We start from the raw sequence: 24,884 nt of genomic DNA on the forward strand, positions 1-24,884 counted from the left end.
TCCTATGCATGTTGGAATTCTGTTTGTACACGTCATACACAGCTTCAATCTTCACACAAACTTGTTGGCGTAGTTACATCATGGCCTTCAAATTGTCATTTGCATCCTTGTGAACCAATTCACCATTTGGAAATGGAATGAAATACAAAGGCTTGTAAGGATTCACACCATACACCACTTACGTAGGCTTATAAGGACCTTCAGCTTTTGGCATCAACTTTTGTTTGGAAAACGTTCTTTCCTCATATGCACCAACACCAAATCACCATCTTGAAAGACACGAGGTTTCCTATACATGTTGGAATTCTGTTTGTACACGTCAATCACGGCTTCAATCTTCACACTAGCTTGTTGGTGTAGTTTCGTCATGGCCTTCAACTTGTCATTAGCATCCTTGTGAACCAATTCATCGTTTGGAAATGGAATAATATACAAAGGCTCGTAAGGATTCACACCATACACCACTGACAAAGGCTTGTAAGGACCTTCAGCTCTTGGCATCAACTCTTGTTCAAAGTGAACAAAGGTTAGTTTGATTAAAATTTCATCTATCTCTTTTTTCCATGCATAATTGGCTTATATGAAGCCTTTATAACAAAGTTGGTGGTTACTAGCCACCCAACCAACTACTCAGTAAAACTAATAATGGAAATTAAAGAAACTCATGAAACCACACAAAAAAAACGTCTGACACACTGATGAATGAAAAAAGAGTCCATGCTCCATTAAGGAGCAAAAAGAAGCATTAAAGTGTAATCCAAATCCACCAAAGAGTGTCAACAATGGCTAGAAGGCTTGACGAAGCAAAAAGTAACAGTTTTGAGCACTTATTAAGCCTTTAAAATGTTGCCTTAGCCTTCATGCGACCCTAATTTAATACGTAGGTTACCATGCACAACCCAACCATTGAGTACAAACCACCTTCTAGCCTACTAGTAATCACTAATCCATCACATTTTTCGGCTTTTCATGAGCCATGCATGGATCCTCCCCTCCCTCTTTGAAAGGAAATGACCTTAATTCATCAAGGCCATCCTCAACAAGATACGGTGAAAGGTCTCCCACATTAAAGGTAGCATGCACTCCATGGTCTCGTCCCAGATCAACCTTATAAGTATTATCATTGACATGTGTCACCACTTTGTAAGGACCTTCAGCTCTTGGCATCAACTTTTGTTCTTCCTTTTGTTAGCAAAACGTTCTTTCCTCATATGCGCCTAAACCACGTCACCATCTTGTAAGACACGTGGTTTCCTATGCATGTTGGAATTCTGTTTGTACACGTCATACACAGCTTCAATCTTCACACAAACTTGTTGGTGTAGTTACATCATGGCCTTCAAATTGTCATTTGCATCCTTGTGAACCAATTCACCATTTGGAAATGGAATGAAATACAAAGGCTTGTAAGGATTCACACCATACACCACTTACGTAGGCTTATAAGGACCTTCAGCTTTTGGCATCAACTTTTGTTTGGAAAACGTTCTTTCCTCATATGCACCAACACCAAATCACCATCTTGAAAGACACGAGGTTTCCTATACATGTTGGAATTCTGTTTGTACATGTCAATCACGGCTTCAATCTTCACACTAGCTTGTTGGTGTAGTTTCGTCTTGGCCTTCAACTTGTCATTAGCATCCTTTTGAACCAATTCATCGTTTGGAAATGGAATAATATACAAAGGCTCGTAAGGATTCACACCATACACCACTTACAAAGGCTTGTAAGGACCTTCAGCTCTTGGCATCAACTCTTGTTCAAAGTGAACAAAGGTTAGTTTGATTAAAATTTCATATATCTCTTTTTTCCATGCATAATTGGCTTATATGAAGCCTGTATAATAAAGTTGGTGGTTACTAGCCACCCAACTAACTACTCAGTAAAACTAATAATGGAAATTAAAGAAACTCATGAAACCACACAAAAAAACGTCTGACACACTGATGAATGAAAAAAGTGTCCATGCTCCATTAAGGAGCAAAAAGAAGCATTAAAGTGTAATCCAAATCCACCAAAGAGTATCAACAATGGCTAGAAGGCTTGACGAAGCAAAAAGTAACAGTTTTGAGCACTTATTAAGCCTTTAAAATGTTGCCCTAGCCTTCATGCGACCCTAATTTAATACGTAGGTTACCATGCACAACCCAACCATTGAGTACAAACCACCTTCTAGCCTACTAGTAATCACTAATCCATCACATTTTTCGGCTTTTCATGAGCCATGCATGGATCCTCCCCTCCCTCTTTGAAAGGAAATGACCTTAATTCATCAAGGCCATCCTCAACAAGATACGGTGAAAGGTCTCCCACATTAAAGGTAGCATGCACTCCATGGTCTCGTCCCAGATCAACCTTATAAGTATTATCATTGACATGTGTCACCACTTTGTAAGGACCTTCAGCTCTTGGCATCAACTTTTGTTCTTCCTTTTGTTAGCAAAACGTTCTTTCCTCATATGCGCCTAAACCACGTCACCATCTTGTAAGACACGTGGTTTCCTATGCATGTTGGAATTCTGTTTGTACACGTCATACACAGCTTCAATCTTCACACAAACTTGTTGGCGTAGTTACATCATGGCCTTCAAATTGTCATTTGCATCCTTGTGAACCAATTCACCATTTGGAAATGGAATGAAATACAAAGGCTTGTAAGGATTCACACCATACACCACTTACGTAGGCTTATAAGGACCTTCAGCTTTTGGCATCAACTTTTGTTTGGAAAACGTTCTTTCCTCATATGCACCAACACCAAATCACCATCTTGAAAGACACGAGGTTTCCTATACATGTTGGAATTATGTTTGTACACGTCAATCACGGCTTCAATCTTCACACTAGCTTGTTGGTGTAGTTTCGTCATGGCCTTCAACTTGTCATTAGCATCCTTGTGAACCAATTCATCGTTTGGAAATGGAATAATATACAAAGGCTCGTAAGGATTCACACCATACACCACTTACAAAGGCTTGTAAGGACCTTCAGCTCTTGGCATCAACTCTTGTTCAAAGTGAACAAAGGTTAGTTTGATTAAAATTTCATCTATCTCTTTTTTCCATGCATAATTGGCTTATATGAAGCCTTTATAACAAAGTTGGTGGTTACTAGCCACCCAACCAACTACTCAGTAAAACTAATAATGGAAATTAAAGAAACTCATGAAACCACACAAAAAAAACGTCTGACACACTGATGAATGAAAAAAGAGTCCATGCTCCATTAAGGAGCAAAAAGAAGCATTAAATTGTAATCCAAATCCACCAAAGAGTGTCAACAATGGCTAGAAGGCTTGACGAAGCAAAAAGTAACAGTTTTGAGCACTTATTAAGCCTTTAAAATGTTGCCCTAGCCTTCATGCGACCCTAATTTAATACGTAGGTTACCATGCACAACCCAACCATTGAGTACAAACCACCTTCTAGCCTACTAGTAATCACTAATCCATCACATTTTTCGGCTTTTCATGAGCCATGCATGGATCCTCCCCTCCCTCTTTGAAAGGAAATGACCTTAATTCATCAAGGCCATCCTCAACAAGATACGGTGAAAGGTCTCCCACATTAAAGGTAGCATGCACTCCATGGTCTCGTCCCAGATCAACCTTATAAGTATTATCATTGACATGTGTCACCACTTTGTAAGGACCTTCAGCTCTTGGCATCAACTTTTGTTCTTCCTTTTGTTAGCAAAACGTTCTTTCCTCATATGCGCCTAAACCACGTCACCATCTTGTAAGACACGTGGTTTCCTATGCATGTTGGAATTCTGTTTGTACACGTCATACACAGCTTCAATCTTCACACAAACTTGTTGGTGTAGTTACATCATGGCCTTCAAATTGTCATTTGCATCCTTGTGAACCAATTCACCATTTGGAAATGGAATGAAATACAAAGGCTTGTAAGGATTCACACCATACACCACTTACCTACTATAAGGAACTTCAGCTTTTGGCATCAACTTTTGTTTGGAAAACGTTCTTTCGTCATATGCACCAACACCAAATCACCATCTTGAAAGACACGAGGTTTCCTATACATGTTGGAATTCTGTTTGTACACGTCAATCACGACTTCAATCTTCACACTAGCTTGTTGGTGTAGTTTCGTCTTGGCCTTCAACTTGTCATTAGCATCCTTTTGAACCAATTCATCGTTTGGAAATGGAATAATATACAAAGGCTCGTAAGGATTCACACCATACACCACTTACAAAGGCTTGTAAGGACCTTCAGCTCTTGGCATCAACTCTTGTTCAAAGTGAACAAAGGTTAGTTTGATTAAAATTTCATATATCTCTTTTTTCCATGCATAATTGGCTTATATGAAGCCTTTATAATAAAGTTGGTGGTTACTAGCCACCCAACTAACTACTCAATAAAACTAATAATGGAAATTAAAGAAACTCATGAAACCACACAAAAAAACGTCTGACACACTGATGAATGAAAAAAGTGTCCATGCTCCATTAAGGAGCAAAAAGAAGCGTTAAAGTGTAATCCAAATCCACCAAAGAGTATCAACAATGGCTAGAAGGCTTGACGAAGCAAAAAGTAACAGTTTTGAGCACTTATTAAGCCTTTAAAATGTTGCCCTAGCCTTCATGCGACCCTAATTTAATACGTAGGTTACCATGCACAACCCAACCATTGAGTACAAACCACCTTCTAGCCTACTAGTAATCACTAATCCATCACATTTTTCGGCTTTTCATGAGCCATGCATGGATCCTCCCCTCCCTCTTTGAAAGGAAATGACCTTAATTCATCAAGGCCATCCTCAACAAGATACGGTGAAAGGTCTCCCACATTAAAGGTAGCATGCACTCCATGGTCTCGTCCCAGATCAACCTTATAAGTATTATCAGTGACATGTGTCACCACTTTGTAAGGACCTTCAGCTCTTGGCATCAACTTTTGTTCTTCCTTTTGTTAGCAAAACGTTCTTTCCTCATATGCGCCTAAACCACGTCACCATCTTGTAAGACACGTGGTTTCCTATGCATATTGGAATTCTGTTTGTACACGTCATACACAGCTTCAATCTTCACACAAACTTGTTGGCGTAGTTACATCATGGCCTTCAAATTGTCATTTGCATCCTTGTGAACCAATTCACCATTTGGAAATGGAATGAAATAAAAAGGCTTGTAAGGATTCACACCATACACCACTTACGTAGGCTTATAAGGACCTTCAGCTTTTGGCATCAACTTTTGTTTGGAAAACGTTCTTTCCTCATATGCACCAACACCAAATCACCATCTTGAAAGACACGAGGTTTCCTATACATGTTGGAATTCTGTTTGTACACGTCAATCACGGCTTCAATCTTCACACTAGCTTGTTGGTGTAGTTTCGTCATGGCCTTCAACTTGTCATTAGCATCCTTGTGAACCAATTCATCGTTTGGAAATGGAATAATATACAAAGGCTCGTAAGGATTCACACCATACACCACTTACAAAGGCTTGTAAGGACCTTCAGCTCTTGGCATCAACTCTTGTTCAAAGTGAACAAAGGTTAGTTTGATTAAAATTTCATCTATCTCTTTTTTCCATGCATAATTGGCTTATATGAAGCCTTTATAACAAAGTTGGTGGTTACTAGCCACCCAACCAACTACTCAGTAAAACTAATAATGGAAATTAAAGAAACTCATGAAACCACACAAAAAAACGTCTAACACACTGATGAATGAAAAAAGAGTCCATGCTCCATTAAGGAGCAAAAAGAAGCATTAAAGTGTAATCCAAATCCACCAAAGAGTGTCAACAATGGCTAGAAGGCTTGACGAAGCAAAAAGTAACAGTTTTGAGCACTTATTAAGCCTTTAAAATGCTGCCCTAGCCTTCATGCGACCCTAATTTAATACGTAGGTTACCATGCACAACCCAACCATTGAGTACAAACCACCTTCTAGCCTACTAGTAATCACTAATCCATCACATTTTTCGGCTTTTCATGAGCCATGCATGGATCCTCCCCTCCCTCTTTGAAAGGAAATGACCTTAATTCATCAAGGCCATCCTCAACAAGATACGGTGAAATGTCTCCCACATTAAAGGTAGCATGCACTCCATGGTCTCGTCCCAGATCAACCTTATAAGTATTATCAGTGACATGTGTCACCACTTTGTAAGGACCTTCAGCTCTTGGCATCAACTTTTGTTCTTCCTTTTGTTAGCAAAACGTTCTTTCCTCATATGCGCCTAAACCACGTCACCATCTTGTAAGACACGTGGTTTCCTATACATGTTGGAATTCTGTTTGTACACGTCATACACAGCTTCAATCTTCACACAAACTTGTTGGTGTAGTTACATCATGGCCTTCAAATTGTCATTTGCATCCTTGTGAACCAATTCACCATTTGGAAATGGAATGAAATACAAAGGCTTGTAAGGATTCAAACCATACACCACTTACGTAGGCTTATAAGGACCTTCAGCTTTTGGCATCAACTTTTGTTTGGAAAATGTTCTTTCCTCATATGCACCAACACCAAATCACCATCTTGAAAGACACGATGTTTCCAATACATGTTGGAATTCTGTTTGTACACGTCAATCACGGCTTCAATCTTCACACTAGCTTGTTGGTGTAGTTTCGTCATGCCCTTCAACTTGTCATTAGCATCCTTGTGAACCAATTCATCGTTTGGAAATGGAATAATATACAAAGGCTCGTAAGGATTCACACCATACACCACTTACAAAGGCTTGTAAGGACCTTCAGCTCTTGGCATCAACTCTTGTTCAAAGTGAACAAAGGTTAGTTTGATTAAAATTTCATCTATCTCTTTTTTCCATGCATAATTGGCTTATATGAAGCCTTTATAACAAAGTTGGTGGTTACTAGCCACCCAACCAACTACTCAGTAAAACTAATAATGGAAATTAAAGAAACTCATGAAACCACACAAAAAAACGTCTGACACACTGATGAATGAAAAAAGTGTCCATGCTCCATTAAGGAGCAAAAAGAAGCATTAAAATTTAATCCAAATCCACCAATGAGTATCAACAATGGCTAGAAGGCTTGACGAAGCAAAAAGTAACAGTTTTGAGCACTTATTAAGCCTTTAAAATGTTGCCCTAGCCTTCATGCGACCCTAATTTAAAACGTAGGTTACCATGCACAACCCAACCATTGAGTACAAACCACCTTCTAGCCTACTAGTAATCACTAATCCATCACATTTTTCGGCTTTTCATGAGCCATGCATGGATCCTCCCCTCCCTCTTTGAAAGGAAATGACCTTAATTCATCAAGGCCATCCTCAACAAGATACGGTGAAAGGTCTCCCACATTAAAGGTAGCATGCACTCCATGGTCTAGTCCCAGGTCAACCTTATAAGTATTATCATTGACATGTGTCACCACTTTGTAAGGACCTTTAGCTCTTGGCATCAACTTTTGTTCTTCCTTTTGTTAGCAAAACGTTCTTTCCTCATATGCGCCTAAACCACGTCACCATCTTGTAAGACACGTGGTTTCCTATGCATGTTGGAATTCTGTTTGTACACGTCATACACAGTTTCAATCTTCACACAAACTTGTTGGTGTAGTTACATCATGGCCTTCAAATTGTCATTTGCATCCTTGTGAACCAATTCACCATTTGGAAATGGAATGAAATACAAAGGCTTGTAAGGATTCACACCATACACCACTTACGTAGGCTTATAAGGACCTTCAGCTTTCGGCATCAACTTTTGTTTGGAAAACGTTCTTTCCTCATATGCACCAACACCAAATCACCATCTTGAAAGACACGAGGTTTCCTATACATGTTGGAATTCTGTTTGTACACGTCAATCACGGCTTCAATCTTCACACTAGCATGTTGGTGTAGTTTCGTCTTGGCCTTCAACTTGTCATTAGCATCCTTTTAAACCAATTCATCGTTTGGAAATGGAATAATATACAAAGGCTCGTAAGGATTCACAGCATACACCACTTACAAAGGCTTGTAAGGACCTTCAGCTCTTGGCATCAACTCTTGTTCAAAGTGAACAAAGGTTAGTTTGATTAAAATTTCATCTATCTCTTTTTTCCATGCATAATTGGCTAATATGAAGCCTTTATAACAAAGTTGGTGGTTACTAGCCACCCAACCAACTACTCAGTAAAACTAATAATGGAAATTAAAGAAACTCATGAAACCACACAAAAAAAACGTCTGACACACTGATGAATGAAAAAAGTGTCCATGCTCCATTAAGGAGCAAAAAGAAGCATTAAAGTGTAATCCAAATCCACCAAAGAGTGTCAACAATGGCTAGAAGGCTTGACGAAGCAAAAAGTAACAGTTTTGAGCACTTATTAAGCCTTTAAAATGTTGCCCTAGCCTTCATGCGACCCTAATTTAATACGTAGGTTACCATGCACAACCCAACCATTGAGTACAAACCACCTTCTAGCCTACTAGTAATCACTAATCCATCACATTTTTCGGCTTTTCATGAGCCATGCATGGATCCTCCCCTCCCTCTTTGAAAGGAAATGACCTTAATTCATCAAGGCCATCCTCAACAAGATACGGTGAAAGGTCTCCCACATTAAAGGTAGCATGCACTCCATGGTCTCGTCCCAGATCAACCTTATAAGTATTATCATTGACATGTGTCACCACTTTGTAAGGACCTTCCGCTCTTGGCATCAACTTTTGTTCTTCCTTTTGTTAGCAAAACGTTCTTTCCTCATATGCGCCTAAACCACGTCACCATCTTGTAAGATACGTGGTTTCCTATGCATGTTGGAATTCTGTTTGTACACGTCATACACAGCTTCAATCTTCACACAAACTTGTTGGTGTAGTTACATCATGGCCTTCAAATTGTCATTTGCATCCTTGTGAACCAATTCACCATTTGGAAATGGAATGAAATACAAAGGCTTGTAAGGATTCACACCATACACCACTTACCTACTATAAGGAACTTCAGCTTTTGGCATCAACTTTTGTTTGGAAAACGTTATTTCCTCATATGCACCAACACCAAATCACCATCTTGAAAGACACGAGGTTTCCTATACATGTTGGAATTCTGTTTGTACACGTCAATCACGGCTTCAATCTTCACACTAGCTTGTTGGTGTAGTTTCGTCTTGGCCTTCAACTTGTCATTAGCATCTTTTTGAACCAATTCATCGTTTGGAAATGGAATAATATACAAAGGCTCGTAAGGATTCACACCATACACCACTTACAAAAGGCTTGTAAGGACCTTCAGCTCTTGGCATCAACTCTTGTTCAAAGTGAACAAAGGTTAGTTTGATTAAAATATCATATATCTCTTTTTTCCATGCATAATTGGCTTATATGAAGCCTTTATAATAAAGTTGGTGGTTACTAGCCACCCAACCAACTACTCAGTAAAACTAATAATGGAAATTAAAGAAACTCATGAAACCACACAAAAAAACGTCTGACACACCGATGAATGAAAAAAGTGTCCATGCTCCATTAAGGAGCAAAAAGAAGCATTAAAGTGTAATCCAAATCCACCAACGTGTATCAACAATGGCTAGAAGGCTTGACGAAGCAAAAAGTAACAGTTTTGAGCACTTATTAAGCCTTTAAAATGTTGCCCTAGCCTTCATGCGACCCTAATTTAATACGTAGGTTACCATGCACAACCCAACCATTGAGTACAAACCACCTTCTAGCCTACTAGTAATCACTAATCCATCACATTTTTCGGCTTTTCATGAGCCATGCATGGATCCTCCCCTCCCTCTTTGAAAGGAAATGACCTTAATTCATCAAGGCCATCCTCAACAAGATACGGTGAAAGGTCTCCCACATTAAAGGTAGCATGCACTCCATGGTCTCGTCCCAGATCAACCTTATAAGTATTATCATTGACATGTGTCACCACTTTGTAAGGACCTTCAGCTCTTGGCATCAACTTTTGTTCTTCCTTTTGTTAGCAAAACGTTCTTTCCTCATATGCGCCTAAACCACGTCACCATCTTGTAAGACACGTGGTTTCCTATGCATGTTGGAATTCTGTTTGTACACGTCATACACAGCTTCAATCTTCACACAAACTTGTTGGCGTAGTTACATCATGGCCTTCAAATTGTCATTTGCATCCTTGTGAACCAATTCACCATTTGGAAATGGAATGAAATACAAAGGCTTGTAAGGATTCACACCATACACCACTTACGTAGGCTAATAAGGACCTTCAGCTTTTGGCATCAACTTTTGTTTGGAAAACTTTCTTTCCTCATATGCACCAACACCAAATCACCATCTTGAAAGACACGAGGTTTCCTATACATGTTGGAATTCTGTTTGTACACGTCAATCACGGCTTCAATCTTCACACTAGCTTGTTGGTGTAGTTTCGTCATGGCCTTCAACTTGTCATTAGCATCCTTGTGAACCAATTCATCGTTTGGAAATGGAATAATATACAAAGGCTCGTAAGGATTCACACCATACACCACTTACAAAGGCTTGTAAGGACCTTCAGCTCTTGGCATCAACTCTTGTTCAAAGTGAACAAAGGTTAGTTTGATTAAAATTTCATCTATCTCTTTTTTCCATGCATAATTGGCTTATATGAAGCCTTTATAACAAAGTTGGTGGTTACTAGCCACCCAACCAACTACTCAGTAAAACTAATAATGGAAATTAAAGAAACTCATGAAACCACACAAAAAAAACGTCTGACACACTGATGAATGAAAAAAGAGTCCATGCTCCATTAAGGAGCAAAAAGAAGCATTAAAGTGTAATCCAAATCCACCAAAGAGTGTCAACAATGGCTAGAAGGCTTGACGAAGCAAAAAGTAACAGTTTTGAGCACTTATTAAGCCTTTAAAATGTTGCCCTAGCCTTCATGCGACCCTAATTTAATACGTAGGTTACCATGCACAACCCAACCATTGAGTACAAACCACCTTCTAGCCTACTAGTAATCACTAATCCATCACATTTTTCGGCTTTTCATGAGCCATGCATGGATCCTCCCCTCCCTCTTTGAAAGGAAATGACCTTAATTCATCAAGGCCATCCTCAACAAGATACGGTGAAAGGTCTCCCACATTAAAGGTAGCATGCACTCCATGGTCTCGTCCCAGATCAACCTTATAAGTATTATCATTGACATGTGTCACCACTTTGTAAGGACCTTCCGCTCTTGGCATCAACTTTTGTTCTTCCTTTTGTTCGCAAAACGTTCTTTCCTCATATGCGCCTAAACCACGTCACCATCTTGTAAGACACGTGGTTTCCTATGCATGTTGGAATTCTGTTTGTACACGTCATACACAGCTTCAATCTTCACACAAACTTGTTGGTGTAGTTACATCATGGCCTTCAAATTGTCATTTGCATCCTTGTGAACCAATTCACCATTTGGAAATGGAATGAAATACAAAGGCTTGTAAGGATTCACACCATACACCACTTACCTACTATAAGGAACTTCAGCTTTTGGCATCAACTTTTGTTTGGAAAACGTTCTTTCCTCATATGCACCAACACCAAATCACCATCTTGAAAGACACGAGGTTTCCTATACATGTTGGAATTCTGTTTGTACACGTCAATCACGGCTTCAATCTTCACACTAGCATGTTGGTGTAGTTTCGTCTTGGCCTTCAACTTGTCATTAGCATCCTTTTGAACCAATTCATCGTTTGGAAATGGAATAATATACAAAGGCTCGTAAGGATTCACACCATACACCACTTACAAAGGCTTGTAAGGACCTTCAGCTCTTGGCATCAACTCTTGTTCAAAGTGAACAAAGGTTAGTTTGATTAAAATTTCATCTATCTCTTTTTTCCATGCATAATTGGCTAATATGAAGCCTTTATAACAAAGTTGGTGGTTACTAGCCACCCAACCAACTACTCAGTAAAACTAATAATGGAAATTAAAGAAACTCATGAAACCACACAAAAAAACGTCTGACACACTGATGAATGAAAAAAGTGTCCATGCTCCATTAAGGAGCAAAAAGAAGCATTAAAGTGTAATCCAAATCCACCAAAGAGTATCAACAATGGCTAGAAGGCTTGACGAAGCAAAAAGTAACAGTTTTGAGCACTTATTAAGCCTTTAAAATGTTGCCCTAGCCTTCATGCGACCCTAATTTAATACGTAGGTTACCATGTACAACCCAACCATTGAGTACAAACCACCTTCTAGCCTACTAGTAATCACTAATCCATCACATTTTTCGGCTTTTCATGAGCCATGCATGGATCCTCCCCTCCCTCTTTGAAAGGAAATGGCCTTAATTCATCAAGGCCATCCTCAACAAGATACGGTGAAAGGTCTCCCACATTAAAGGTAGCATGCACTCCATGGTCTAGTCCCAGGTCAACCTTATAAGTATTATCATTGACATGTGTCACCACTTTGTAAGGACCTTTAGCTCTTGGCATCAACTTTTGTTCTTCCTTTTGTTAGCAAAACGTTCTTTCCTCATATGCGCCTAAACCACGTCACCATCTTGTAAGACACGTGGTTTCCTATGCATGTTGGAATTCTGTTTGTACACGTCATACACAGTTTCAATCTTCACACAAACTTGTTGGTGTAGTTACATCATGGCCTTCAAATTGTCATTTGCATCCTTGTGAACCAATTCACCATTTGGAAATTGAATGAAATACAAAGGCTTGTAAGGATTCACACCGTACACCACTTACGTAGGCTTATAAGGACCTTCAGCTTTTGGCATCAACTTTTGTTTGGAAAACGTTCTTTCCTCATATGCACCAACACCAAATCACCATCTTGAAAGACACGAGGTTTCCTATACATGTTGGAATTCTGTTTGTACACGTCAATCACGGCTTCAATCTTCACACTAGCATGTTGGTGTAGTTTCGTCTTGGCCTTCAACTTTTCATTAGCATCCTTTTGAACCAATTCATCGTTTGGAAATGGAATAATATACAAAGGCTCGTAAGGATTCACACCATACACCACTTACAAAGGCTTGTGAAGACCTTCAGCTCTTGGCATCGACTCTTGTTCAAAGTGTACAAAGGTTAGTTTGATTAAAATTTCATCTATCTCTTTTTTCCATGCATAATTGGCTAATATGAAGCCTTTATAACAAAGTTGGTGGTTACTAGCCACCCAACCAACTACTCAGTAAAACTAATAATGGAAATTAAAGAAACTCATGAAACCACACAAAAAAAACGTCCGACACACTGATGAATGAAAAAAGAGTCCATGCTCCATTAAGGAGCAAAAAGAAGCATTAAAGTGTAATCCAAATCCACCAAAGAGTGTCAACAATGGCTAGAAGGCTTGACGAAGCAAAAAGTAACAGTTTTGAGCACTTATTAAGCCTTTAAAATGTTGCCCTAGCCTTCATGCGACCCTAATTTAATACGTAGGTTACCATGCACAACCCAACCATTGAGTACAAACCACCTTCTAGCCTACTAGTAATCACTAATCCATCACATTTTTCGGCTTTTCATGAGCCATGCATGGATCCTCCCCTCCCTCTTTGAAAGGAAATGACCTTAATTCATCAAGGCCATCCTCAACAAGATACGGTGAAAGGTCTCCCACATTAAAGGTAGCATGCACTCCATGGTCTCGTCCCAGATCAACCTTATAAGTATTATCATTGACATGTGTCACCACTTTGTAAGGACCTTCAGCTCTTGGCATCAACTTTTGTTCTTCCTTTTGTTAGCAAAACGTTCTTTCCTCATATGCGCCTAAACCACGTCACCATCTTGTAAGATACGTGGTTTCCTATGCATGTTGGAATTCTGTTTGTACACGTCATACACAGCTTCAATCTTCACACAAACTTGTTGGTGTAGTTACATCATGGCCTTCAAATTGTCATTTGCATCCTTGTGAACCAATTCACCATTTGGAAATGGAATGAAATACAAAGGCTTGTAAGGATTCACACCATACACCACTTACCTACTATAAGGAACTTCAGCTTTTGGCATCAACTTTTGTTTGGAAAACGTTATTTCCTCATATGCACCAACACCAAATCACCATCTTGAAAGACACGAGGTTTCCTATACATGTTGGAATTCTGTTTGTACACGTCAATCACGGCTTCAATCTTCACACTAGCTTGTTGGTGTAGTTTCGTCTTGGCCTTCAACTTGTCATTAGCATCCTTTTGAACCAATTCATCGTTTGGAAATGGAATAATATACAAAGGCTCGTAAGGATTCACACCATACACCACTTACAAAAGGCTTGTAAGGACCTTCAGCTCTTGGCATCAACTCTTGTTCAAAGTGAACAAAGGTTAGTTTGATTAAAATATCATATATCTCTTTTTTCCATGCATAATTGGCTTATATGAAGCCTTTATAATAAAGTTGGTGGTTACTAGCCACCCAACCAACTACTCAGTAAAACTAATAATGGAAATTAAAGAAACTCATGAAACCACACAAAAAAACGTCTGACACACTGATGAATGAAAAAAGTGTCCATGCTCCATTAAGGAGCAAAAAGAAGCATTAAAGTGTAATCCAAATCCACCAACGTGTATCAACAATGGCTAGAAGGCTTGACGAAGCAAAAAGTAACAGTTTTGAGCACTTATTAAGCCTTTAAAATGTTGCCCTAGCCTTCATGCGACCCTAATTTAATACGTAGGTTACCATGCACAACCCAACCATTGAGTACAAACCACCTTCTAGCCTACTAGTAATCACTAATCCATCACATTTTTCGGCTTTTCATGAGCCATGCATGGATCCTCCCCTCCCTCTTTGAAAGGAAATGACCTTAATTCATCAAGGCCATCCTCAACAAGATACGGTGAAAGGTCTCCCACATTAAAGGTAGCATGCACTCCATGGTCTCGTCCCAGATCAACCTTATAAGTATTATCATTGACATGTGTCACCACTTTGTAAGGACCTTCAGCTCTTGGCATCAACTTTTGTTCTTCCTTTTGTTAGCAAAACGTTCTTTCCTCATATGCGCCTAAACCACGTCACCATCTTGTAAGACACGTGGTTTCCTATGCATGTTGGAATTCTGTTTGTACACGTCATACACAGCTTCAATCTTCACACAAACTTGTTGGCGTAGTTACATCATGGCCTTCAAATTGTCATTTGCATCCTTGTGAACCAATTCACCATTTGGAAATGGAATGAAATACAAAGGCTTGTAAGGATTCACACCATACACCACTTACGTAGGCTTATAAGGACCTTCAGCTTTTGGCATCAACTTTTGTTTGGAAAACTTTCTTTCCTCATATGCACCAACACCAAATCACCATCTTGAAAGACACGAGGTTTCCTATACATGTTGGAATTCTGTTTGTACACGTCAATCACGGCTTCAATCTTCACACTAGCTTAGTGGTGTAGTTTCGTCATGGCCTTCAACTTGTCATTAGCATCCTTGTGAACCAATTCATCGTTTGGAAATGGAATAATATACAAAGGCTCGTAAGGATTCACACCATACACCACTTACAAAGGCTTGTAAGGACCTACAGCTCTTGGCATCAACTCTTGTTCAAAGTGAACAAAGGTTAGTTTGATTAAAATTTCATCTATCTCTTTTTTCCATGCATAATTGGCTTATATGAAGCCTTTATAACAAAGTTGGTGGTTACTAGCCACCCAACCAACTACTCAGTAAAACTAATAATGGAAATTAAAGAAACTCATGAAACCACACAAAAAAAACGTTTGACACACTGATGAATGAAAAAAGAGTCCATGCTCCATTAAGGAGCAAAAAGAAGCATTAAAGTGTAATCCAAATCCACCAAAGAGTGTCAACAATGGCTAGAAGGCTTGACGAAGCAAAAAGTAATAGTTTTGAGCACTTATTAAGCCTTTAAAATGTTGCCCTAGCCTTCATGCGACCCTAATTTAATACGTAGGTTACCATGCACAACCCAACCATTGAGTACAAACCACCTTCTAGCCTACTAGTAATCACTAATCCATCACATTTTTCGGCTTTTCATGAGCCATGCATGGATCCTCCCCTCCCTCTTTGAAAGGAAATGACCTTAATTCATCAAGGCCATCCTCAACAAGATACGGTGAAAGGTCTCCCACATTAAAGGTAGCATGCACTCCATGGTCTCGTCCCAGATCAACCTTATAAGTATTATCATTGACATGTGTCACCACTTTGTAAGGACCTTCCGCTCTAGGCATCAACTTTTGTTCTTCCTTTTGTTAGCAAAACGTTCTTTCCTCATATGCGCCTAAACCACGTCACCATCTTGTAAGACACGTGGTTTCCTATGCATGTTGGAATTCTGTTTGTACACGTCATACACAGCTTCAATCTTCACACAAACTTGTTGGTGTAGTTACATCATGGCCTTCAAATTGTCATTTGCATCCTTGTGAACCAATTCACCATTTGGAAATGGAATGAAATACAAAGGCTTGTAAGGATTCACACCATACACCACTTACCTACTATAAGGAACTTCAGCTTTTGGCATCAACTTTTGTTTGGAAAACGTTCTTTCCTCATATGCACCAACACCAAATCACCATCTTGAAAGACACGAGGTTTCCTATACATGTTGGAATTCTGTTTGTACACGTCAATCACGGCTTCAATCTTCACACTAGCTTGTTGGTGTAGTTTCGTCTTGGCCTTCAACTTGTCATTAGGATCCTTTTGAACCAATTCATCGTTTGGAAATGGAATAATATACAAAGGCTCGTAAGGATTCACACCATACACCACTTACAAAGGCTTGTAAGGACCTTCAGCTCTTGGCATCAACTCTTGTTCAAAGTGAACAAAGGTTAGTTTGATTAAAATTTCATATATCTCTTTTTTCCATGCATAATTGGCTTATATGAAGCCTTTATAATAAAGTTGGTGGTTACTAGCCACCCAACTAACTACTCAGTAAAACTAATAATGGAAATTAAAGAAACTCATGAAACCACACAAAAAAAACGTCTGACACACTGATGAATGAAAAAAGTGTCCATGCTCCATTAAGGAGCAAAAAGAAGCATTAAAGTGTAATCCAAATCCACCAACGTGTATCAACAATGGCTAGAAGGCTTGACGAAGCAAAAAGTAACAGTTTTGAGCACTTATTAAGCCTTTAAAATGTTGCCCTAGCCTTCATGCGACCCTAATTTAATACGTAGGTTACCATGCACAACCCAACCATTGAGTACAAACCACCTTCTAGCCTACTAGTAATCACTAATCCATCACATTTTTCGGCTTTTCATGAGCCATGCATGGATCCTCCCCTCCCTCTTTGAAAGGAAATGACCTTAATTCATCAAGGCCATCCTCAACAAGATACGGTGAAAGGTCTCCCACATTAAAGGTAGCATGCACTCCATGGTCTCGTCCCAGATCAACCTTATAAGTATTATCATTGACATGTGTCACCACTTTGTAAGGACCTTCAGCTCTTGGCATCAACTTTTGTTCTTCCTTTTGTTAGCAAAACGTTCTTTCCTCATATGCGCCTAAACCACGTCACCATCTTGTAAGACACGTGGTTTCCTATGCATGTTGGAATTCTGTTTGTACACGTCATACACAGCTTCAATCTTCACACAAACTTGTTGGCGTAGTTACATCATGGCCTTCAAATTGTCATTTGCATCCTTGTGAACCAATTCACCATTTGGAAATGGAATGAAATACAAAGGCTTGTAAGGATTCACACCATACACCACTTACGTAGGCTTATAAGGACCTTCAGCTTTTGGCATCAACTTTTGTTTGGAAAACTTTCTTTCCTCATATGCACCAACACCAAATCACCATCTTGAAAGACACGAGGTTTCCTATACATGTTGGAATTCTGTTTGTACACGTCAATCACGGCTTCAATCTTCACACTAGCTTGTTGGTGTAGTTTCGTCATGGCCTTCAACTTGTCATTAGCATCCTTGTGAACCAATTCATCGTTTGGAAATGGAATAATATACAAAGGCTCGTAAGGATTCACACCATACACCACTTACAAAGGCTTGTAAGGACCTTCAGCTCTTGGCATCAACTCTTGTTCAAAGTGAACAAAGGTTAGTTTGATTAAAATTTCATCTATCTCTTTTTTCCATGCATAATTGGCTTATATGAAGCCTTTATAACAAAGTTGGTGGTTACTAGCCACCCAACCAACTACTCAGTAAAACTAATAATGGAAATTAAAGAAACTCATGAAACCACACAAAAAAAACGTCTGACACACTGATGAATGAAAAAAGAGTCCATGCTCCATTAAGGAGCAAAAAGAAGCATTAAAGTGTAATCCAAATCCACCAAAGAGTGTCAACAATGGCTAGAAGGCTTGACGAAGCAAAAAGTAACAGTTTTGAGCACTTATTAAGCCTTTAAAATGTTGCCCTAGCCTTCATGCGACCCTAATTTAATACGTAGGTTACCATGCACAACCCAACCATTGAGTACAAACCACCTTCTAGCCTACTAGTAATCACTAATCCATCACATTTTTCGGCTTTTCATGAGCCATGCATGGATCCTCCCCTCCCTCTTTGAAAGGAAATGACCTTAATTCATCAAGGCCATCCTCAACAAGATACGGTGAAAGGTCTCCCACATTAAAGGTAGCATGCACTCCATGGTCTCGTCCCAGATCAACCTTATAAGTATTATCATTGACATGTGTCACCACTTTGTAAGGACCTTCCGCTCTTGGCATCAACTTTTGTTCTTCCTTTTGTTAGCAAAACGTTCTTTCCTCATATGCGCCTAAACCACGTCACCATCTTGTAAGACACGTGGTTTCCTATGCATGTTGGAATTCTGTTTGTACACGTCATACACAGCTTCAATCTTCACACAAACTTGTTGGTGTAGTTACATCATGGCCTTCAAATTGTCATTTGCATCCTTGTGAACCAATTCACCATTTGGAAATGGAATGAAATACAAAGGCTTGTAAGGATTCACACCATACACCACTTACCTACTATAAGGAACTTCAGCTTTTGGCATCAACTTTTGTTTGGAAAACGTTCTTTCCTCATATGCACCAACACCAAATCACCATCTTGAAAGACACGAGGTTTCCTATACATGTTGGAATTCTGTTTGTACACGTCAATCACGGCTTCAATCTTCACACTAGCTTGTTGGTGTAGTTTCGTCTTGGCCTGCAACTTGTCATTAGCATCCTTTTGAACCAATTCATCGTTTGGAAATGGAATAATATACAAAGGCTCGTAAGGATTCACACCATACACCACTTACAAAGGCTTGTAAGGACCTTCAGCTCTTGGCATCAACTCTTGTTCAAAGTGAACAAAGGTTAGTTTGATTAAAATTTCATCTATCTCTTTTTTCCATGCATAATTGGCTTATATGAAGCCTTTATAACAAAGTTGGTGGTTACTAGCCACCCAACCAACTACTCAGTAAAACTATTAATGGAAATTAAAGAAACTCATGAAACTACACAAAAAAAACGTCTGACACACTGATGAATGAAAAAAGAGTCCATGCTCCATTAAGGAGCAAAAAGAAGCATTAAAGTGTAATCCAAATCCACCAAAGAGTGTCAACAATGGCTAGAAGGCTTGACGAAGAAAAAAGTAACAGTTTTGAGCACTTATTAAGCCTTTAAAATGTTGACCTAGCCTTCATGCGACCCTAATTTAATACGTACCTTACCATGCACAACCCAACCATTGAGTACAAACCACCTTCTAGCCTACTAGTAATCACTAATCCATCACATTTTTCGGCTTTTCATGAGCCATGCATGGATCCTCCCCTCCCTCTTTGAAAGGAAATGACCTTAATTCATCAAGGCCATCCTCAACAAGATACGGTGAAAGGTCTCCCACATTAAAGGTAGCATGCACTCTATGGTCTCGTCCCAGGTCAACCTTATAAGTATTATCATTGACATGTGTCACCACTTTGTAAGGACCTTTAGCTCTTAGCATCAACTTTTGTTCTTCCTTTTGTTAGCAAAACGTTCTTTCCTCATATGCGCCTAAACCACGTCACCATCTTGTAAGACACGTGGTTTCCTATGCATGTTGGAATTCTGTTTGTACACGTCATACACAGCTTCAATCTTCACACAAACTTGTTGGTGTAGTTACATCATGGCCTTCAAATTGTCATTTGCATCCTTGTGAACCAATTCACGATTTGGAAATGGAATGAAATACAAAGGCTTGTAAGGATTCACACCATACACCACTTACGTAGGCTTATAAGGACCTTCAGCTTTTGGCATCAACTTTTGTTTGGAAAACGTTCTTTCCTCATATGCACCAACACCAAATCACCATCTTGAAAGACACGAGGTTTCGAATGAAAAAAGTGTCCATGCTCCATTAAGGAGCAAAAAGAAGCATTAAAGTGTAATCCAAATCCACCAAAGAGTATCAACAATGGCTAGAAGGCTTGACGAAGCAAAAAAGTAACAGTTTTGAGCACTTATTAAGCCTTTAAAATGTTGCCCTAGCCTTCATGCGACCCTAATTTAATACGTAGGTTACCATGCACAACCCAACCATTGAGTACAAACCACCTTCTGGCCTACTAGTAATCACTAATCCATCACATTTTTCGGCTTTTCATGAGCCATGCATGGATCCTCCCCTCCCTCTTTGAAAGGAAATGACCTTAATTCATCAAGGCCATCCTCAACAAGATACGGTGAAAGGTCTCCCACATTAAAGGTAGCATGCACTCCATGGTCTCGTCCCAGATCAACCTTATAAGTATTATCATTGACATGTGTCACCACTTTGTAAGGACCTTCAGCTCTTGGCATCAACTTTTGTTCTTCCTTTTGTTAGCAAAACGTTCTTTCCTCATATGCGCCTAAACCACGTCACCATCTTGTAAGACACGTGGTTTCCTATGCATGTTGGAATTATGTTTGTACACGTCATACACAGCTTCAATCTTCACACAAACTTGTTGGTGTAGTTACATCATGGCCTTCAAATTGTCATTTGCATCCTTGTGAACCAATTCACCATTTGGAAATGGAATGAAATACAAAGGCTTATAAGGATTCACACCATACACCACTTACGTAGGCTTATAAGGACCTTCAGCTTTTGGCATCAACTTTTGTTTGGAAAACGTTCTTTCCTCATATGCACCAACACCAAATCACCATCTTGAAAGACACGAGGTTTCCTATACATGTTGGAATTCTGTTTGTACACGTCAATCACGGCTTCAATCTTCACACTAGCTTGTTGGTGTAGTTTCGTCATGGCCTTCAACTTGTCATTAGCATCCTTGTGAACCAATTCATCGTTTGGAAATGGAATAATATACAAAGGCTCGTAAGGATTCACACCATACACCACTTACAAAGGCTTGTAAGGACCTTCAGCTCTTGGCATCAACTCTTGTTCAAAGTGAACAAAGGTTAGTTTGATTAAAATTTCATCTATCTCTTTTTTCCATGCATAATTGGCTTATATGAAGCCTTTATAACAAAGTTGGTGGTTACTAGCCACCCAACCAACTACTCAGTAAAACTAATAATGGAAATTAAAGAAACTCATGAAACCACACAAAAAAACGTCTGACACACTGATGAATGAAAAAAGTGTCCATGCTCCATTAAGGAGCAAAAAGAAGCATTAAAGTGTAATCCAAATCCACCAAAGAGTATCAACAATGGCTAGAAGGCTTGACGAAGCAAAAAAGTAAAAGTTTTGAGCACTTATTAAGCCTTTAAAATGTTGCCCTAGCCTTCATGCGACCCTAATTTAATACGTAGGTTACCATGCACAACCCAACCATTGAGTACAAACCACCTTCTGGCCTACTAGTAATCACTAATCCATCACATTTTTCGGCTTTTCATGAGCCATGCATGGATCCACCCCTCCCTCTTTGAAAGGAAATGACCTTAATTCATCAAGGCCATCCTCAACAAGATACGGTGAAAGGTCTCCCACATTAAAGGTAGCATGCACTCCATGGTCTCGTCCCAGATCAACCTTATAAGTATTATCATTGACATGTGTCACCACTTTGTAAGGACCTTCAACTCTTGGCATCAACTTTTGTTCTTCCTTTTGTGTAGCAAAACGTTCTTTCCTCATATGCGCCTAAACCACGTCACCATCTTGTAAGACACGTGGTTTCCTATGCATGTTGGAATTATGTTTGTACACGTCATACACAGCTTCAATCTTCACACAAACTTGTTGGTGTAGTTACATCATGGCCTTCAAATTGTCATTTGCATCCTTGTGAACCAATTCACCATTTGGAAATGGAATGAAATACAAAGGCTTGTAAGGATTCACACCATACACCACTTACGTAGGCTTATAAGGACCTTCAGCTTTTGGCATCAACTTTTGTTTGGAAAACGTTCTTTCCTCATATGCACCAACACCAAATCACCATCTTGAAAGACACGAGGTTTCCTATACATGTTGGAATTCTGTTTGTACACGTCAATCACGGCTTCAATCTTCACACTAGCTTGTTGGTGTAGTTTCGTCATGGCCTTCAACTTGTCATTAGCATCCTTGTGAACCAATTCATCGTTTGGAAATGGAATAATATACAAAGGCTCGTAAGGATTCACACCATACACCACTTACAAAGGCTTGTAAGGACCTTCAGCTCTTGGCATCAACTCTTGTTCAAAGTGAACAAAGGTTAGTTTGATTAAAATTTCATCTATCTCTTTTTTCCATGCATAATTGGCTTATATGAAGCCTTTATAACAAAGTTGGTGGTTACTAGCCACCCAACCAACTACTCAGTAAAACTAATAATGGAAATTAAAGAAACTCATGAAACCACACAAAAAAACGTCTGACACACTGATGAATGAAAAAAGTGTCCATGCTCCATTAAGGAGCAAAAAGAAGCATTAAAGTGTAATCCAAATCCACCAAAGAGTATCAACAATGGCTAGAAGGCTTGACGAAGCAAAAAAGTAACAGTTTTGAGCACTTATTAAGCCTTTAAAATGTTGCCGTAGCCTTCATGCGACCCTAATTTAATACGTAGGTTACCATGCACAACCCAACCATTGAGTACAAACCACCTTCTGGCCTACTAGTAATCACTAATCCATCACATTTTTCGGCTTTTCATGAGCCATGCATGGATCCTCCCCTCCCTCTTTGAAAGGAAATGACCTTAATTCATCAAGGCCATCCTCAACAAGATACGGTGAAAGGTCTCCCACATTAAAGGTAGCATGCACTCCATGGTCTCGTCCCAGATCAACCTTATAAGTATTATCATTGACATGTGTCACCACTTTGTAAGGACCTTCAGCTCTTGGCATCAACTTTTGTTCTTCCTTTTGTTAGCAAAACGTTCTTTCCTCATATGCGCCTAAACCACGTCACCATCTTGTAACACACGTGGTTTCCTATGCATGTTGGAATTATGTTTGTACACGTCATACACAGCTTCAATCTTCACACAAACTTGTTGGTGTAGTTACATCATGGCCTTCAAATTGTCATTTGCATCCTTGTGAACCAATTCACCATTTGGAAATGGAATGAAATACAAAGGCTTATAAGGATTCACACCATACACCACTTACGTAGGCTTATAAGGACCTTCAGCTTTTGGCATCAACTTTTGTTTGGAAAACGTTCTTTCCACATATGCACCAACACCAAATCACCATCTTGAAAGACACGAGGTTTCCTATACATGTTGGAATTCTGTTTGTACACGTCAATCACGGCTTCAATCTTCACACTAGCTTGTTGGTGTAGTTTCGTCATGGCCTTCAACTTGTCATTAGCATCCTTGTGAACCAATTCATCGTTTGGAAATGGAATAATATACAAAGGCTCGTAAGGATTCACACCATACAACACTTACAAAGGCTTGTAAGGACCTTCAGCTCTTGGCATCAACTCTTGTTCAAAGTGAACAAAGGTTAGTTTGATTAAAATTTCATCTATCTCTTTTTTCCATGCATAATTGGCTTATATGAAGCCTTTATAACAAAGTTGGTGGTTACTAGCCACCCAACCAACTACTCAGTAAAACTAATAATGGAAATTAAAGAAACTCATGAAACCACACAAAAAAACGTCTGACACACTGATGAATGAAAAAAGTGTCCATGCTCCATTAAGGAGCAAAAAGAAGCATTAAAGTGTAATCCAAATCCACCAAAGAGTATCAACAATGGCTAGAAGGCTTGACGAAGCAAAAAAGTAAAAGTTTTGAGCACTTATTAAGCCTTTAAAATGTTGCCCTAGCCTTCATGCGACCCTAATTTAATACGTAGGTTACCATGCACAACCCAACCATTGAGTACAAACCACCTTCTGGCCTACTAGTAATCACTAATCCATCACATTTTTCGGCTTTTCATGAGCCATGCATGGATCCACACCTCCCTCTTTGAAAGGAAATGACCTTAATTCATCAAGGCCATCCTCAACAAGATACGGTGAAAGGTCTCCCACATTAAAGGTAGCATGCACTCCATGGTCTCGTCCCAGATCAACCTTATAAGTATTATCATTGACATGTGTCACCACTTTGTAAGGACCTTCAGCTCTTGGCATCAACTTTTGTTCTTCCTTTTGTTAGCAAAACGTTCTTTCCTCATATGCGCCTAAACCACGTCACCATCTTGTAAGACACGTGGTTTCCTATGCATGTTGGAATTATGTTTGTACACGTCATACAAAGCTTCAATCTTCACACAAACTTGTTGGTGTAGTTACATCATGGCCTTCAAATTGTCATTTGCATCCTTGTGAACCAATTCACCATTTGGAAATGGAATGAAATACAAAGGCTTATAAGGATTCACACCATACACCACCTACGTAGGCTTATAAGGACCTTCAGCTTTTGGCATCAACTTTTGTTTGGAAAACGTTCTTTCCTCATATGCACCAACACCAAATCACCATCTTGAAA

Source organism: Lactuca sativa, chromosome 4 (assembly GCF_002870075.4).
Source record: "Lactuca sativa cultivar Salinas chromosome 4, Lsat_Salinas_v11, whole genome shotgun sequence".
NCBI lineage: Eukaryota > Viridiplantae > Streptophyta > Magnoliopsida > Asterales > Asteraceae > Lactuca > Lactuca sativa.